Genomic DNA, 19,839 nt, shown 5'->3' on the forward strand with positions numbered 1-19,839 from the left:
TCTTAATGAGAGTTGTTTCCGAGAAACCATTTTCAGACTCAGGATCACAAAATGCATGGCAATGAACAAATTTGCAACTAACATGATGTCTGCAGCCCAGCATGAATCATTTTTCACAGCAGGAAACCACTAAGGTTTGAGGAGATTATAGATCACAGGAAAAGGGCATTTCTATAAATAATTAGATTAGAAATAACAAACATGAAATTTATATTGAGAAATGTGGCTGTTTATGAGACTTAATCCTGTGGTTGCTGCCAAAAGACGTTTTCAGAGACAGATTTCAAAGGCAGCACGCACACTTCAACCTCCTTTAGCCACAAAAAAAAAGCCATGGGCTCTTTAGGTTGTGGGTTAGAGCAGAAGCCAGTCTTAATTATGTGAATAGACATCATAGAGACACGGTGCCAAATGGGCTTTACGCAGAGAACCCCGAGACAAAAATAGCCAGGAAAACTGCAATTTACCAGGAGGCGCCTAATTCCTTCCTTAATGCTTATTAATGGCCAGGCTGGGCTGTGATGCATGTACTAGGGAAGCTTTGCAAGGGAGATCGGCTAGCCCAGGTCTGAATCCTTCTGCCCCCAGCATGGAAGAAGCAGCCCTGGGGGAGAGCACCAGCAGAGGAGTGAGCCCAGGCATGCCCCATCCCTTCCTCCTTCCCTGCGCCCAGCTGCATGGCCCTGGCACTGCTGAGCTAGCTCTTGACCTCGAAACATCCAGGCTGCGCAAAACAGTGAATTTTCCTGCCTGAAAACCCAGTGCCCAGAAGAACATGCTTTGGTCTGCATTTGCGTGATGTTCAGGGCCAGCTACTCAGCTGGCTTAAACCAGCAGAACTGCTGCAGCTTTTGCAGCGTCACACAGATTTATAGCAGCTGAAGAGACAGCCCATTATCAGCAAGTTACTGAGTACTGAGGTATATATAATTTCAGCCAGAGGAAAGCCCAAGTGGTTTATGTAACAACTAGAACTTTTTTTTAGGAGAAATATGGCTGCATGAAGCCTAATTTCCCTCTTGCATAATGTAAATTATTTTGCATCTACCTCCCACACAGATAACCCATTTCAGCTGTCATTGGTGCCCCTTCATGCACTTTTCCTTCCAGCTCCTACTCAGGACTTTTTGCTCATACTTCCACTATTACTTCTTCCAAATCCAATGCCACTGCGATTGCAGTGCCTCGCCATGCTCACTTGGCATCCTTCTCATTGCCCACTTGCCCCACCATTTGGGAATTGACCACTGAGGTCTGAAAGCAGCTCACAAAGATGTACCTCAGGTAGCATCACTCTGATTTTGGTACCAGCTAAGGTTGCAGGCACAGGTAAACCACAAGAGCGTGGCTTCCAGATACTGAGATGACTTGAAAAACTCACACTACTACTCCTTTACAGCTTGTTGGTACTCGAGCTAAGGCTTTGCATGCTGCAATCCCAGCTCTGTTTCACAACCTCTTATTAGAGCAACAAATCTGACAAAATTGCTTTCTGCTCCTAGCTGGGAGGTAAGAGGCTCACACGCCAGCACTCAGGGCTCATGTTGGTGTATTCGCCGCCTTACCCCACAACGTTTTCAGCAGCAGTTTGGCTGTTCCTGCATTACTGCACTACCCCTCGCTCTCTGTGCACGTATGCCTCCTCCCAATTGCTCCGTTGCATTGCTGAGTAACCCCCGATCGCTTTACACTTCTGCCCAGTGCCCAGCCAGCTGATTAATTTGGAAAGCATAAAAGAGAAAAAAAAAAGATAAGGAGTAACACAGAGCTGTTCTGTGCATTTACATAGAGCAACTCAATATAGGACTTCTCTAAAGATAAAGAAACTTTCCCTCAGTAAAGTCAAATTTATCTTCAAAGAAGTTCTATTCTGACTTGTTCACTATATTTTCCTGCATGAGCGTGCCAAGCTCTATCTCCACCTGGGACAGCTGGGAAAGTACAGGACTTGCTTCTGTTACCTTTGGTGAGGAAATGTTGTCCAGCTGGGACCACTCACCTTCCTTGCACCCTACCAGCTATAAGGGGAGAAAAGGAAGCTATGCTGGGGACTTTGGCTGGAGGTGGGGGAGAGGTGGTGGTTTTCTTGCCTTTATTCTGCTGGCCTCTGAAATGTGGGGGAACTACAGGGAGGAGCTGAGGACTGAGAAGTGGTGGTGTCTGGGAGCAGGTACTGCAGCTGTCAGTGGTGGGTGTGGAACATCTCTGGCAATGGAGAGGGTCTGTGTCCTGGTGGGTAAGGGCTGTGAGCCATAAGGCATTGTTCCTTCTCTTGACTCATTCTGCTTTCTGTGAGTGAGACCAGCTCCCTTGTTCTTCCCTGTGCTTTCCTGCCCTTAAGCAAGCCTTCTGCCTTTAGATGCTGCTAACCTAAATACCCAGGGCCAGAGGCTCAATATATGTATGTGTATGCATTATACACCCTTGAGTGCCATAACTTTGCTTATTCTGTTTTTGTTCTGTTCCTCACTCTTTGCCTCCTTGGGTCTTGCATATTCAGACTGTGAGAGCTTCTCAAGGATAAGGGCTCTAACTTGTTTGTGTATTGCCAGGATAGTGGCTTTCTGTTAAACCTGTTGTTAAGTACTATTTTAACATTTACAAATAATAATTATGTTGTTTTATTTACTTTGCAACTAATCACTGTTATCACTTTAGCAATTAGTAAGTGTTTGACCTGTGGTTAACTGAATAACAAGCAAAGCTGTTTCTTCTCATTGTGCTTGTGAAATATTAGAAATATGGAATCATCTGAGGTTTTCTAATACTTAACTGCATAAATGGGCTCCTATCAAGCTTATGGAATGAGAAGATCTTCAAATTCAACTATTATGAACTAATCAATAAGAACAAATTACAGAGGATATAGACATCTAAATGTTTGCTGCTTGTTCTGGAAACAAATAATTAGCATATGTGGTTAGTTCTTCTACTTAGTGATGTATTGTGTTTCATAACATAAGACTTGAAAAACACAGTGGAAACTCTCACAGGAAGAAACGGTGTATATCAGAGGGCAGAGATTTTTTTTTTTATTTCAGTGTTTCTATGTTTCTTTTCCTTACAGAAACAAACACTGGAAAAAAAACCCATAATTGTTCTTTTTCAAATTTTACTAAAACTGTATTTAACTGTATGTTCAGCCAAAGAATTAGAAAGCAACAGTGGCTTGATATCCTACTTCTGAAAAGAAGTTATCCTTTTTTCTGAATATTTCTCTTCACCCCTTATCAAACAAAGAATGCTTACCCTCTGAAGAATGACATTGGCGTCTTTGAGGGATTTGGTTTCCAGGGGACAATAGTGCTTTGTCACTGGTTTGCCTTTTGAGATGTCTTTGAACTTTGAGGCAATGCTAGGCAGGGAAGAAAACCATCTTGCATATGTAAGTGAGGAGAAATTGCAGACAGAGCACAGTGGAGGAAACATAAAAAGTACAAAATTCTGTTACCACAGCCTACTACGAGTGTAGGTAAAAGAGGTGGCGGTGACTCAAAAATTGTCAGGTGTGTCTAGGGTGGAGAGTCTTCCTATTGCAAATTGTGAAGGTTCAGATGTCCACTTTGTAAAACACCTCTTGACTTTGATAGGAGTTACTACCACACATCCTGGGATATACTCCAGTGCAAACTTGCACCTTTTTATCTTCTGACTTTCCCTTTTATGTTTACTCTGACAAATTGGTAATATCTCTGTTCCTGAGCAAATAGGTCATTCCTATTCTTGTTCCATATTTCTTAAAGTTTTAATCCACTTCAGTCATAACAATCTCTGTGTCAGAAGTCAGTCACTGACACTGAACAGCAGCACAAGAAGCCGTAGAAGCTGAAACGCTTTTATCTCTGTGCAGTGAAATGTTATAATGAGCTGGGAGAGGGAAAACTTGCAGTGTTGCAAAAAGAATCGGGCTAACCCATATAGCGTTTTCTCGCTAATGTCTTTTCATAGTCCTCTACCCTGAAGTTGGGGGAAGGCCTGTTTCAAAAAAAGTAAATGGCACAATATGGCTTTTGAAGCTCATGGTGGCAGTGAAGTGTCACAAATATTTCAGTGGAGAATTGCAACGAGATTCTGCAGGCCAAATTCAGACTGGAGTCTGAGGACACGTGATTTGAATAGTCCCTACACTGACCTGACTCTCCATCTGTTATTTTTATGTATTATTTATACCTAGTGTCCTTAAACATCAGGCTGCGGATTTGTCTGTGAATTGTCTGTTGAATTCTGGAAAAAGGGTTTGAGAAGTAAGGCAGCCAAAAGACAAGGATACGTTATGCTGAAATACCTTTAACTCCCTGTAAACCTCCCTGAGTTAGTGTTCAAGCTGTTCAAATGTACCTATTAACTCACAGTCTGAGTATTTGGAGGGAGGAATGCTTTCCTCCCCTTTTCTAATGCAGGCTGCCAAATAACTTCAAGCTGTCTTGTAAAGAAAAGTTAAGGCAACATCGTTTGGAGTATAGCGTGAGCTATGACTGACTTCATGCTGTCTAAGGAAACCTGAAGGTGTTCAAGCGCTCCTCGAACAACATCATGAGAGGCAGGGAAGCGGAAGTAGCATGCAGGGACTTCCAGCTTGAACTGGCCACCAAGCAGTTACCTGTCTTTAATTGCTGGCTGCAGTTCAGTGAACATGTGCTTCCTCCTTCCCCATGCAGGCCATTGCCCACAGTGATAGAAGGTATCTAGATCACTGCTTAGTGTCTGGTGTGATATTGGCTGCAAACGTCCGCAGGAACCAGAGCAGGAGGAAGTGGATGTGGGCACTTAAGGGCAACGCAGGGGAAGGGAAGTCATAAGAAGACAGATGAATCCAAAAGAAAGCGCTTGTACAGAAAGCTTGTAAAATGTTGTATTTGAGGAACATACTTATTTCAGTTTAATCAAAATACTATTTCCAATATTTAGACCTTGACTGAAGTGGGCCTTTTTTCTCTCCTTTCAAAGAAAGAAGTTTCCTAGTGCTGCTGAACAAGCTGTGAGATTTCATGAGTCAGTTGTGATTTGTTTTGTATTTCTCACCTGGCAGACTTTGCTCAAAATGTAGTTATTTCTGTAGTTATCTTAGCCCAAAACAGATAATCCATTGCTTCTATCAGATAGCATTGTGTCTTTGTTTTTAATGGATTTGAATTGTTTTAGGTACGTCTACACTTGTGTTATTTCAGCTACCGGCACTTAAGACTTACAGGTGGTCTTATCGGCAGTCTATAGCCGTATGGCTGGCTTTTACTCTGTGCTTGTAGCTTGTGTACTGTGTACAATACAGCTGAATACATTTAAACTTTTTAGCTCTCTTGGAGGCTGGAGTGTGACAAAATTGTGGCCTAATCATGATTCTTATCTCCACTTATGCCAAAAAGCAAATAATGTTTGGATGTTAGCATAGCGGTCAATGGGATTACATAACTGTTAAACGTGGTGACGAGGATTGTGGAAGTAAATCTTAATGCCTTTATGGCTGTGCCCAGGATGTCTCTTCAGACTCATTTGGTCTCAGTCATGTACCATCGTCCCAGCAGTTCCTGTTGTTCACTTCCAGGGGAATATAACCCGGACCTGCAGGCCCTTTCCTGCATTCAGGTAAGTTGCTGCTTCTGCTCGCTTTAGGTTGGGACAGTTTGCAACTCAAAGTGAGCATGACTGATGGGTCTTTCAACCAGGAAACTTTCACTGGCAAGAGTATGGTTAATCTTCTATTTTCATTTCTTTCCTCTCCCTTTTGCCTCCTTTTGCCACTCTTTCTCCAGAGTGAAAGCAGCCTTATGCATTTCTACTTTCTTTGCTAAATATTTCAGAGAAGCTTTAAAAGCTCCAGACTGCCAGCAGGCTTTACACTCCTGGGGTGGCTGAAGTGCATGTTTCTTGCATACAGCTGCTGGGTGGCAAAGCACAACTGACTCTTGGCCGGCAATGTAAATGTTGTGGGACAGGGTAGCTGAAGCACATGCTATCACAAGGCCCTTGGCTTGCTGACTCAGGCCTCTGCTGCTCTGATGAAAACACTCTCTTCCTGGAAAAACACTATTGAAAGAAAAATTATGTGAAATCAAAGACTGGTCATACTGCAACCTTTTTATCCTCTGCATGCACAGCTATATAGAGCTCAATGATACTGTAAGTGCCAGCTCTGCCCTTGGCATGTACTCCTCTTGGGAAAACCTACTCGCACACCAGCTTGGAAACATGGCAAGAAGGCCATGACTTGGAGGTCAGTAAGACCTCCAAGTTAAAACTACCAGGGCTGGGGCAAGCAGAGAGAAGGTAAAGATGCAAAAGCCACATTGTCCTCTAAGAGTGCTGAAAGCAGGGGGTTGGGGGGCCTTACAGGTCCTTGGCAGGCGCTAGGTACTGCCGCCTTGTGCGGAGTGAGCATGAGGGCAGCAGGGACATCTTGGTGCTGCTATGTGACTGCTGCAACAGCCCCACAGGTGTGGTGAGCACCGGGTCGGCTTGCAGGCAAGATAATATCCTGGTTATTAGTATACCACTAATAACAAATGGAGGAAAAATACTTTTTCCACATCTGGATAATTGCAAACCACGGGAGCAGGCCAGGGCCTGCCCAGCAGCGCCCCCAGGGGAGCAGGCTGCGTCATACCAGCCCCCGGAGAACCCTCCGGGGTCTTGTTCAAGCGGAGCCCAAAAGGGGAACGTTGTCAAGTTTGAGGTCGTTTTGAGTACGGCTTTGACTTGCAAGGGAAAGGATTCATTTTTCTGGTGACTAATGCCCCCTTCCTTGCCATGACTAACAAGTGCAAGGGGAAGATTTTGGCATTGCAGGACACTGGAGAATAAGGCTGTTTCCTAAGTAACTTCGTGCCTTCAAACAGAGTTGAAGTGATTAAAAAGACAGCTCGGTGCATAAAGGTGTTAAATGCTGCCCTTATATTTGAATAGTACTTGTTGCTGCTCTGGTCTTGCTGGGGCCTTTTTCTGAGAGGTGGGAACAGAACTGGTGGGGCTGAGACAGTGGCGAACAGTAGCACTGCTTGTCTGTAACAGGCATCTGGTATGTCGACAATATTTCTATGGTGTTCTGGTTTTGAGGGATCATACCAACAACAAATCGCATTAACAGATATAGTTAAACCACACTAGTGTTACAGCTTATATTAAGGCAATGGTTTAATGGTTGGGCCAGTACGTGGAGATCTGACAGTTAAAGATAGAAAAGGGTCTGGCATGACGCAAAAGGAATATTTCAGCCAAACAACTACGTTCTAACAGTCGAGGAGAATAGCACTCTTCATCTGTCCTTCCTTCAACTTTTCTTCCTCCCAAGTAATGTGTCTGTAGTTATCGCTCCATTCTTTGGTAATAGCTAATGAGAGAGAAGTTAAGGGAGCTATATGATAAACCATGTAATCTTGAACATTTGTAATAAAGCAGAAATAAATGAGGGGGCCTGAATGTGATATCCTTGCTCACACTGAGTACCATCTTCTTTCTCTGTTAGCCTCCTCAGAGAGAAAGGGACTAGAGACTCAGATTCTATTTAACATGAATGAATCTATCAACACTGTAGTCCAGGATTAAAAACAGAATTAAGCTTTAGTGGAGCATAAACACTTTTAGAGTTTCTAGTTGTTTAAATTCATTTCTTTTCCCCTGTCTGAAGAGCAGGAAATAAATGCTTAATGGACATGTTGGCCTGGGTAGCATACACTGAGTGAGGGAAAGATGATTTAAGTGGGCCAATGAATTTGCAAATTGAAGGAGCAGACAGATGACAAGAGAAACTAAACAAATAAGGTGTAATTAATTCTCACAATTTTACCTAATGCTCTGTGACATGGCTGTCACTAACACTGTCAGAAGCTATAAGTGAAATGTGCTGCCTGAAATTTATTTCAATCTCTGATATCAGCATGTTGGAAGAATGTTTTTCTAAGATGGATGTCTCTGATATTATATACAGCCCAAGTATGCATTAAAGGGGATTTTAAAAAGCTTAAGTTGTTCTATATTGATTTTCATCTTAGACTGCCACTCTCACTCCAGCCAGTAATATATATTCCATACGACATAAAAAAATGTATTTACCTCTATATGAACGCCCTCCAGGGCAGTGTCTGCAATTATAAAAAACGATTACAAAAGCATCTGATTATATAGTTTTACTGATCCATTTATATTTGTCACTTGTTTTGTATTTGAAAGCATTTTTTTTCTCCCCTGCTAATGCACCTGAGATTGATGCAGGCAATTGTGCTCCCTGGTAGGAGAATAAATTCTACTTTCCGGTTCAAGTGCAACAGAAAACCATAGGGATGTTCACTTTTCTTCTAAAAGACCTCCCAAGCAGAATATACACTAAACTACCAAGTAAGACTAATATATTGTGCTAACCTTCCTCTTTGTTATACTATATCCCTTGGGTTTATCTACAGCAAAACCACTGTTTGCTGAGGCAGTGCTAATTGGATTTATACTTGGAAACTGCACTTGTAGTTAGAGTTACATAGCACTTTCTCTTCTAAGACATTATACTGAATTGCTTACCATTCTTCTAATTTTTTTTATTTTTCAAGTTAAAATCTTCCTTCTCAGTCATCTAACTTGCAATGACTTTGGTTAACTTCAGAAATGGCAAAATCATGTCAGTTGAAGACAAAGCTAGTGAAAAATGTTGTTTTCTTCACACTGAAGAATTCTTAATACCTTTAAGATGATCCTGTGCCTTTAGCTTGGTGCAGAGATTTGAAATCTGTCAAAGGATGGCCTTTGAAGTGGAGCCAAGGGTTTTGCTTTTGGCAAGTTTGCCTGGCTTTGTTAAATACCTGAGGAAAAAATAGTTTGTGTATCCTCAGCAGCAGTGTGCTCATTTATGTGCTAAATTCAGGATATCCTGTCCGAAGGAGTCAAATAGTCACTGCTCGCTTGCTCCCCCCCGCCAGCTCCTATGTGCTCCTCCCTCTTGTATGCAAGTGCTATGCATCGCAAGGGTGCTGAGCCCTGTCATTGAGGAGTTGCTGTGACAGTGTTTTTGAAAGCGGAAAGCAGAGATTTTTTTTTTCTCTGCTGTAATCTCAGCTGATGCCCAGCTGGGATGAAGAAGCTGCCAAAATCCAGAGGGTTGCAGAGGAGGTGTGAGCAGTAGGGAGCAGAGCTACAGTAGGCTAAGCAGAGGAAAACAGCGGAGAGCAGAAAGGAGCATTGGGACTGGTTAGAGGGCGAGATCACACGAAGAAGAGAAAATTGAGGCTTGAACTGTTTAGCCTAAAAGAGGGTAGGGAGCTCAAAAGGGAATGGAGTAATGATATGCTTTTCCCATCTTTTATGTAGAGAGTTAGATCGGACAAGGAAAGGGAAGCGTGGAGGAGAGTAGGGGACTACTCAGGGGCTGGTTGTGCAAGTAAAAAAGGGAAAGGCACTAGAGATGGAGGTGGTGCAATTCCAACAGCAGGGAGATATTTAGAAGAATTTACCTACAAAAACTTTACTTGCTGGGATATCCTGTCAGACATGGAGCTCAAATCTTCTTACGTGTCTTGCAGTCTTTCAGCTTGGTCCTCACCAATGATTAAGATAAGTATATGTACGCTGCATATGGAGACTTTCTTTGTTACCCTTTGAAGAAAAAAAAAAGTTATCCATGCTGGTGATATTGGGTCCCTAGCTGGTTTGCTTGCGATGTCCTGTTACCAGGTTACAGAAAACATTTATGGTATTTGTGTGAAAAGGTATGGTTCTTTTGGCACAAGTTAAAAGAATAATAATGTTAGGTTCTGGCTTCAGACCTGTTGAAAAACTGAATTTAAGTATTTGTATGACAAATCAAGCATACCAATCCCTAATCACAATATTCTGGATCGTTTAGTAGACACATCTTTAGGAGACTGTATTAGCATGGCTAATGAAAATAAATATGAACTATTATTAATCCAGGCTTTAATTATACTGTCTTATAGGAGTCAATAAATAGAAAACAAGTTGTGGGGTCTGATTTTGGAGGAAGGTATAACCTTGCTGCAGAAAGATTTTTATAAAGATTCCCCATCAGCTGATGCTAATGATAAGACATGGAAATCCTGGTTGTACCAGCAGGGAGCTTTGGTTTGTGATCAAAAAATATTTGGGCTGGATCCACTCCCTGTTCATGGCTTTAGCAGTTGAATCCAGAGATCTGTGAGGGAAGGTAGCATTTTCCTGATACAGGTTACAAGGGGTTACACCTGGGTTACACTGTCCAGGGTTTGGGCTCTTATCATGCTATAGTCTGAAAATAACTAATCAAGCAGTTTCTCTCCCTCACTTTACTAATTCAAATCACTTCAGAGAAATTTGTATTGCAAATCTTAAAGATATTCCTTCTTGCGTTCTGACTTGGACTGAGCTATATAAAAATCAACTTGCTTTGCTTAATTTGTCTTTATCCATGGAAGGATGCAGGAAGTTCTTGTAAGCTATGGTGAAACAGAAATGTGCTTCCAAAAGAGATCAGTATCTAAAGGACAGCATAGTTACAGATGTAAAGAATTTTAGCTGAACTGTTTCTTTTGGGACTCTCAGTATCTTTCCTTCCCAGATAAATATTTAGTAAACTGCAAAATATTGTCAGGCATTTGACTGGAAGATCGCTGGTTCCCCAGAGAAGAAAGAGCACCACAAAGAGCAGTTATATGATAAGAGTGCGGGCAGTTGCTCCTTCCTCAGAGCTGCAGGCAGTGGCTGTGGTAACCACCAGCAGTGACTTTCCGATGGCCTGACAAGCGCAGTTGCTAAATTCCAAGGTCAACAGCAAGGTTTGAAATGCTCTACTTGTTCTAATATTTGACCAAATACTTCCAATTTACCAAGTTCAGAGATAAGCTGCTGAGCTGTAATAGAGGTAACACTGAAAACTGCACAGTGGTACCAAAGGCCCAGTGACTGGGGTGAGGGGGGAAAAAAAGCAGAATTAAAACTGCTGACCAGGTCAAGAATATTCAGAGAATCAGGTTGCAGCTATTCAAAAAGACAGTAAAGGGATAATGAAAGGACCTGATCCATAACCAGCAAGTGGGACAATTCTCGCTATGAGCCTTTTGAGAATGGAAGAAAGATCCAACACATGAAATCATCCTGTGATGAGACTCTAACATCACATTGCCAGTTCTAGTGGTAAAGGCTCAATTTAAATTTTGTCTACATCCTGGACTCATGTTAGAGGTCATAAAAAGCAACTTAGCAACTAGCTGATTTCGAAGCCAAAGAAAACTTAACTTGCACAAAATCTTCAATACTGTAATCATTAAACAGAAATTCCTCCTGTTTTAGGAAGGTAGGAAATGTTATTTCATTAAAACTAAAAGCAAGCAGAGCTATTGGAGTCTCTAAGCATGTTTCAGTTTCAGATCAACCCTGAATGTGGTAAAAAGGCTGGAAATGTTTCTTGCAGAAGCTATAGAAGATAGCAAGGTTAGCAACATTATGAGTCAGAAAGATGATCTGAGTTGTCAGAGACTTAGACCTCCCAATATATTCAATATATGTAGCTGATCAGCAACTCTTTTCTGGTTATTGCTTGCTTAAGGACTAAAACTACTCTGCAGGGTGATAATGGTTGTTTTAAACTGCTCTTTATTCCTGCCCCACTGGGTGACATGCCAAGGGCCAAGCAAACACTGAGGTGGGAGTAGGCATCATATGAACCAATGGGCTCAAATCTATTGAACCTGCCCCACTCAGCTATGCCCCTCTCAGTGATGGCATCAGAGCATGAGTAACACTGGCCAGGTGGCTTGGTTCTTTTTTTATGCCTCTTTTCTCCCTTGAGTAAAAACTTAGAATAAGCTTTCATTTGTGGACATATGTGGTACTGTTTGGTGTTGTTACTGAAGGAAGGCGTTTCGTTTTTTTGTGGGGCTGGGGTGGAAATACCTGGACCTAGAGACACACTCACTGAAGTGATGCAAGCTGTGTGATTGCTGAGCTTTGTGGAGACCTCTGCAAGCTTGATAAACTGAGGCCTCCAAAAAAAAAAAAAAAAAGCCATATGGTGAGGAGATGGCCAGCCCTTTGAGGGCCACCCTATGAGTGGGAGTGCTGAGACTTCCCAGAAGAGGAGGAGGTCTCTTCAGTGTCTCTCTGGCAGATAGTATAAGGCGGCTCCTTCCTGGGACTCTTGCCAAGGACAAATGTCACCAGAGCTCTGACACAAGAGACTATCAAGCCTCAAATAGGGCAACAACCTGGCTGGGATTGGACTTAATTTTTCTGCAGAGAGACCAATGCTCCAGTAGCAGTGCCTAGAAGAGAGGCAGAAAATCAAGGCAGATGCATGCCTGAGCATCAGGAGAAATGAGATGGTCCTGTGCCAAAGACAGTTAAATCGCAAATATCCCTATAACAGCTTTTTAGAACTGATGTGAGAGAACTGGCTTCTGTTATGAAAAGCTTTCTATTACTACCGCTGTGGAAGTGTTTTATTGTATGTAGTTAATCCTTGCTGAAATGAAGGGTGCCTGTCAGTTGTTTGGCTGTACAAGCTTCCCCAAGCTCCTGCCCTTGCTTGGAGCTGTGCTGGAGAACATGGCTTGAAAGCAGCAGAGCAGATCCTGGAGTGACTGCTGCCTTCATTGGTGGTGAACACAAAACTTGAGTCTGACCATGGGCCTTCCCCAATCACGAAGGGAGAAGAGAGACCTAAAATGTAAAGATATCATTAGGTCCCCAGTAGCTCTAGGAGAACAGTTGCTTCACAGCATATTAATCTTTCACATACACTCACTCATTTTCCCAAGAGTCTTGAATAGATTTTTACTGTTTTGAAGAACAGCGTGAAGCAGGTAAATTGTCGTGGGCTTTTCTAAGTTATGTAAATGTATGCTATGGGAAGACTTGTATGAAACACACGTTATTTATATACTCAGGAGACTGTTTGATAAGACATTATTGTCATTCTCTGTGATTCTAGACACTCTGAGGGCCTTAATGTCATATGTTGAACACAAATAGAGATGCAGCAGAGCAAGGGAATGATTCACAAGAATAGCACTGTGCTTTGCTGGCTGCTGCTTTGCTCATGTTCTGTAGGCAGCCTAGTGAAAAGTAAACCTGCAGTTTATAAAGGCTCTTCTGGTCCTAAACTACAAAAATCTATAGATCAGCTCACCTGACTGCTTCTGAGCTTTGAACTACCCAGTTTCTCTCAGATGACCTGATCTGTGCCCAGTGACTTTCATTAGCCCAGTGCAGTTCAGTTCCCTGGAAAACAAACTTGCTGCAGGCAGAGACTGTGTTCCCAGGGCTCAGGACTCATGGAATGGCAGGAAACTTGGGAAGGGCGGTCCAGATTGTGCGAGCAGGAGATTTATGCTGGAGCCTGCCCCCTTCTCCCACAAAAGGCAATATTTCCTTCACCTGCAGAGGCTATAGGTTTGGGGGGGGGGGGAGCGGGAAGGGAGCCTTTCTGCTCCCAAGCATGGTATTCAGCTTGACCTTGAGTTTTTCAGTCAGGCACCTGAGAAATGGGGTTCTCTGTCCTATTTCTCTGTACTGATCTACCCAGCGGAGCCTTTAGCTAGCTGTTTTCCTTGCCAGAGGAGGGTGGCGGGAAGTACATAGGGCAGGGGGAGGAAAAGAAATCAGTTTAAACCTCTGGAATATCTGTCTGGTGATAGAGTGGGGAAGTCTTTCCTCTTCCCTGCATGCAAGTGCCTGAAGCAGGGGTGGATTTATCTGTGGGGTTACAGAGGCCGTGCTGTTTCCATCTGACAGCACAATCCATATCTCAGGAGAAGCGAATGACTGTGCACTCCTCCCTCCCCCCTGCCACCTCACTTGTGTCTGAAGCCCTGTCTCCTGCGGGGCTGCTGAAGGGGATGTATAGGGATAGTTACACACTGACAGATTCTGGGGCCAGGAGAGACTGTTCTGATCATCCAGATTCTTGTTTTATTTCTATTTTTGCACTCACAGATCTTAATTTTTTCCACATTGGATTGAGTGATCTCTTAGATATCTAATCTTTAAAGGCTCTGAGTCTACCACCTACCAGATAAGCTCTTGCAATGTTTAATTACCCTCACAGCTAGGAAAATGCCTCTTATTTCAGGGTTGGAGTTATGTAGCTGTTTCTTCCTTATGGCTTTTGTTTTCACGACTTCCTCTTCTCTCAGGTGACTTTCCTTTTTTAACTCTTTTTTTAACTACTAGATAAAATGGCATGAAAAATTCTGAAATGCACAGGTTTACTTAGACCTTTTTTATTTTTCCTTTAATATTTAGAACTAAATATTGTATATTAGAATAACTTATAAAACAGCTGGGAAAGGAGGGAATACTTAGTATATCTAACTGTAGATCCAGGAAAAGCTTGATCATGCTGAGTAAACTCCAAACTTCTAGAATAACAAATCTTAGCATCTTTACTATTTTCTTACAGCCTTATGGTGTTGCTTATAGTCTCTTCTTGAACATGTCCATCTGCAACATCCTTACCAGTTTGAAAGGCATCTCCTTGCTTTTCACAGCCTGTATTGTATTTTGACTCCAATTTTGACTCAGCAGTCTCTTCCTGGAATAAATCATCTAGCTGAAACCCCTTTACATGTGATATGAACACTTGCTTTCAGAGAGAGTACATAAAAATGGATGAACTGGGTCAGACTAGAGGTCTGTCTAGCCCAACAGTCTCTTCACCAGTGTCCAAAACAGATGCTTAGGGGAAGATGATTAAAAAAGTAACTAATTTCCTCCTTGACTGTTAGCCAAGCCATCAGTGTGAAGTCTGCGCAGACGCCAAGACAAGCAAGCCTTTAGGCAAATAGGATTTGGAAGTAATTTTTGTGGCTAGGTCTGGCGTGAGGTTATTTCATGAGTGGGTACCTCCAGAATTGTGCCATGCTACGTAGTTTGAACTAAATCTGTGTGATTAACAGCTTAGGCCTTGTGAGTCTACAATATGTGAACCCATTTGCATGAAAGTTTGCTTTGTGATTTTTTTTTTTTTTTCAGAAAAAAGAACTAAACTAAGCACATTAGGGTGAAAAGAACAGAAAATTCCCATTTAAGGGGAAAAACAAGGAAAAACTGTATAATTAAAAATGGAGAAAGGGAAGAAAAGGAGCAGGAAGACAAATGTTTATTTTTGTCAGATTTCCTAAACACTTGCAGATTTTGACTGGACTTGATTTTTAAATGGAGGAAGAAGATGGGACAAGCAGGCAAAACATTTTCTTGCTGCTGTTTGACATAGCATTTGAACTACTTCAGTTTTGTAGAAGCATCAGCCATTTTGTTTAGAGCTTACTGATACTAAAGCAAGTTACTCTAGCACATATTTCTGTTCTCTCTCTCCTACATTTAGGATAAGTCTCCTCTGTGCAAGAGGAACTGGGCTTGCCTCTCTACTATATGGAAAATGAGAAAAAGGGATGTGCATATACTTGTTTTTTGTTTGTTTTCCTGCAAATTAGGGAGAGGGAAAGAGAGTCTGCCTTGTAAGCCTCTTGCCATCACTGAAGAGCTGCGCATCCAGATTTGTCTAGGCCAATATCCAAAGGCAATTAGGTTTCAAATAGGCCTGTCAGTACATATGCAGGTGGCAGGACAGAAACAAGCACAGAGTGAAGGATGAAGGGAAAAAAATGCATATTGTCTGCACTGTCTAAATTATGCACTAGAGAACTCTGGATCTAATGAGAAACACAAAATGAATGATGACTAAACAAAAAATGATTTGCAGTACTCCAAATATAGCCTGGAATCATTAGACTTCTTAAATCATTTCTCTATTGGTGACGATTAGGTGGGTCTGAGCCGCAAAACATGAGTCTGTTCTCTGCAGCCAGAGCTGGACTAAGGGCATCTGCTTTCCTCTGCTCTAGAGAAGGACGGCAAAAGAGGCACGTAGCTGAGAGCTGGGTATAAACTCTGGGAGGGCTCTGAAAAGAGACAGAAATGGGTTTCGCTAAGCAGAAGCCAAAAGGCCATACTGCAGCAAACCATAGTTTACTGCTTTAGCAAACTATAATTATAGCAAACTTGGGGCTATAGTTGCATTATGTTTCAAAGTAGTCCTTTTACTTCATCCCATTGTAAATATCTCTTCAAACAAGACAGGGGTGGGAGATGGGAGAAAGCACAGATGATGACGTTCAAATTCCCGCAGCGCTGGAATATCAGTACCTGATGCAGAGGATATAACAGGCATCTAGTCTGTACCTCTTAAAAACTGAAATACCAAAACTTGCTCTCCTGCAACTCTTGCCAGTTTTCACGCCTCCTCCCACCCCCACAGCCTCACCACTACCGTCAGCACTTGCTATGCCATTTTACCTCATTGCTCACTTGCTAAATATAAGTCCTGGATTCTCTTATTTCTGAAACTCTGCTATGGCATAGGTACTGAATGCTGATAGCTCTCCCACCCCAAATCACCAAAAGCTATGAACTGCCTACAATGGGGCATAAGTCTGCCCTAGGCAAAATGTTGGCTCCTGCATCCAAGAAAGCTATTGAGACTGCCCATGCACAGTGTCAGCTGCCAGTTGTGTCCCCGATGGCCAACAGAGCCTTTAGGTGTCAAGACAAGTGTGTACTCGAGACTTAGGTGTTCCTACGCTTCACTAAAGGCCTAGTTTGCCCTACTAGATACGTTAACTTTGGGGGCGGACCTAAATTCAGGTCTCCAGCAAAGCAGGGAGATTAGCTTTGCGATCAGAACATAACCCAGCAATATAGGGGTTTGTGATGCTTGTGCTGCTCCTGCCTACTTTTTTCCCTCCTGAAGTGGGAGACTGAGATTTGAGCCCCTTCTGCTCCTGCGTCCACGTTTCCCAGTTTCAAAGAGATGTCTGAAAATTAGGCTAGAGCCTTGTCCGTCCCTGAGGAGGAAGATGAGTTCCCAGCTGCAGTGGAGCACCCTAAGTCAGAGGTGGGACTCCTCCACTGAGGTAGACGTGCTTTCTGTGGAGAAAGAAAAGTGGATTCCAGTTGCTGTTTCAAAGCTAGCTCGTATATTAGGGAAAGACAGCAAGCAAGATGGCACAGAGAGCTAGGACTTCAGGAAAAGTGGGTTGTAGAATAAATCAGCTAGGAAGGGACATAACGAGGTCTCTAGTCCAGCCTACTGTTCCAAGCAGGGTAAGCTATGGGATCAGACTAGGCTGCTCAGAGCTTTTGGGTCTTGAAAATCTCCAAGGACATAGACTGCCTATCTGGGCAACCTATGTCGTTGTCTCACTGTCCCCAGGGTGAAATCTTTTTTTTCTTATATCCAGTCTGAGCCTGTCATTTCAATTTATGCCTGTTGTCTCATTTTCCTACCACGCGCCACTGAAGAGTCTGGCTTTTTCTTCTCCATAACTTCCCTATAGGTACCAGGCAGCTGCTGTTGGGTCCCTTTGAAGCCATCTCATCTCTACACTGAACCAGCCCTGGTCCCTCAGCTTCTCCTCACAGAGTAAGTTCTCCAGCCCTAACTGTCCTGGTGTCCCCCCACTGAACTCAGTCCAGTTTACTGATGTCTTCACCTTACTGGGGGCCCAAAACAGGACACAGTACTAATGTTGTCTAACCAGTGCCAAGCAGAGGGGGCTAACTGCTCCCCTGGACCTACTGGCTGTGCTCCCATTGATACAGCCCAGAGCACTGTACAATCTTCTGTGCTGTCAGGGCACACTGTTGGCTCATGCTCAGCTCACTGTCCTCCACGGTTCCCAGGGCCTTTTTGGCAGAGCTGCTCCCTGGGCAGTATTTGCTGAAGGACTCTGAAGTACTTTTCAGAAGCTCTTATGTCTTTATTGACTGTACAGAGGTCTTACTTATCTTAGATGCTCTAAAGGAATGCTATGCCCTTACCATGCTTACTTACAGGTCTTTCTTCAAGGCCATGTTGCTTGGCCATCCTAAGACCTTAATTAGGTGAAGCATGTGCTGCCTAGGTAGTTATACTAACTATGCAGTGACCTGTTAGCATTTTCAGAAGTACCTGAAGACTTAGCACAAAAGAAAGCGTTAGCTATCCCCAATTCTATTCCCATTATTGGATCAATGTAGTTTATGTAAGTGTTCCAGGATAAATAGATGAAAGAGAATACAGTAGATATTGGCGGAAGGGGGGACACAAAAAAAAACAAAAAAACCCACTAATTTGCTTGGTTACCACTGGTCCTGATTGCAGGTGCTGCTGGTGTGGTGCCAGATTTTTTTATGCACAGCAAGCCACAGATCACACCCAGCAGTAACTGAATGGGGCAGTACCACCAGGGTTCCTACATTTCATGGTCCAAGAAACTTGTTTCTTGCGTCTGACTGCTGTTTGCCCTCTCTCTTCTCTTTGTTCTCTATTGCTTTTGAATGTCAGCTCCCTTCCTTTATTTTGCTACTCCTTTTCCAGATGTTCATAAATGTACTCTTTCCTTAGGAAGAGATTCTTTTTTCAGATAACATACCATACTGCAGAGAGAGAGAGAGAGAGAGAGAGAATCACCTTCACAATCCCTGTTTATAATTCTGAAATGCTGAAAGAGGAGGATATTGCCAGATTGTCAGGACAGATCGGCAGTGAGGCCTTATCCAAAGGTCATCTTTGAAAGCTCAAGATATTTCAGGACAGTGGATTCAGTACATTCTACAAAATATCTGTTGCTTGTTAAGATTGCATCAAATATAGTGTTCTGGTCCTGTGGCTCTGAGAATGACCCTACTGGCTCCAATGGGACTATTGTGTGGCAAGGGTTGCAGGCTCAGACTCTCTAGGATGTCTGATAAACAATGCATGTCTGTGGGGAAACTGGCTTGTTTAGCCATTCGTGAACATATGCATCTTGAAAGAGCAAAATTTTGCTTACAGTTTCCAAAGAAAAGAGCACATTTATTTCCTGGCTACTTCTAAAAATACAACTGTCTGTTAATGTCAAGATGCCAATCTGAAACAACTCATGTAATGGCATCTAATTTACAGTGAGGAATCATTACCTTTTAGCCACATTAATAATTAATGCAAATAATAAAGTGAAGCTGTATGGTACTTAAACAGGGAAATGTTCAAATTAATTTAGACAGTGAACTGGCAAAGACAATATTTGCCTGTAAAGCATTCTCTCTGACCTTCTCTCTTCCCCCACCCTCTTCCCCCTTTAAATTTGAGGATGAAGCAAACTGGACTTCAGTGCTGAGGAAAACTTTTTTTTTTTTTCTCCACAGTACAAATTCAAAGGAAAAGAGACTAAAGTCTGTATCAGTTCTTTTGTAACCAAGTACTACAGTGCCAAGAGGGGAGGGAGGTCATTGTGTTCTGTAGCAAGCAAAAGATGTGCAAAACCCCAGAAGCGTGGACTGACTTGTTGGCCTTGAAGTATACAGAGGTCTTCAAATAGTGTCGAAACTCTGAATCTTCCTCTTGCAAGCTTCCAAAAACAAGAGAGAAAGGTGCAATCCCTTGATTTTTTTTTTTTTTTTTTCTTGCTCTTACTCTGAATGTTAAAGTAGAGTGGTTTAGCATCCAGGCCAACAGAAGCTGTCCAACTTGTCAAGAGTCTCTTCCAAGGAGAGGAAAATTGTCTAAGGTACACAAGCGTTCAGGACCAACCACTTAAGTGTGTCTGTGTGTTGCTCCGGACAGAGCTGGAGGCAGGTGGTACGGCCACCTCCAAAGTATGGGTGAAGACCACTTGCTTTTCCCCCTTTCCCTGCTGCTTCCAGCATTTGGCCTGAGTGCCCATCCTTCCCTTGGGGTACAGGTTTCTTTTCCCAGTGAAAATAGCCTGTTGAACTAGCAGAAATGTATTCTGGAAGGCTGAAGATCAGGAATCAAATAGTATTTATGGTACATTCTGAGTATAATATTAGCTCCTATAGGAAAAGGTTTCATATTGGTATTTCCTTTTTTTCTCAAATAAATTTGTA

The sequence above is a fragment of the Struthio camelus genome, chromosome 2 (assembly GCF_040807025.1).
Source record: "Struthio camelus isolate bStrCam1 chromosome 2, bStrCam1.hap1, whole genome shotgun sequence".
Classification (NCBI taxonomy): domain Eukaryota; kingdom Metazoa; phylum Chordata; class Aves; order Struthioniformes; family Struthionidae; genus Struthio; species Struthio camelus.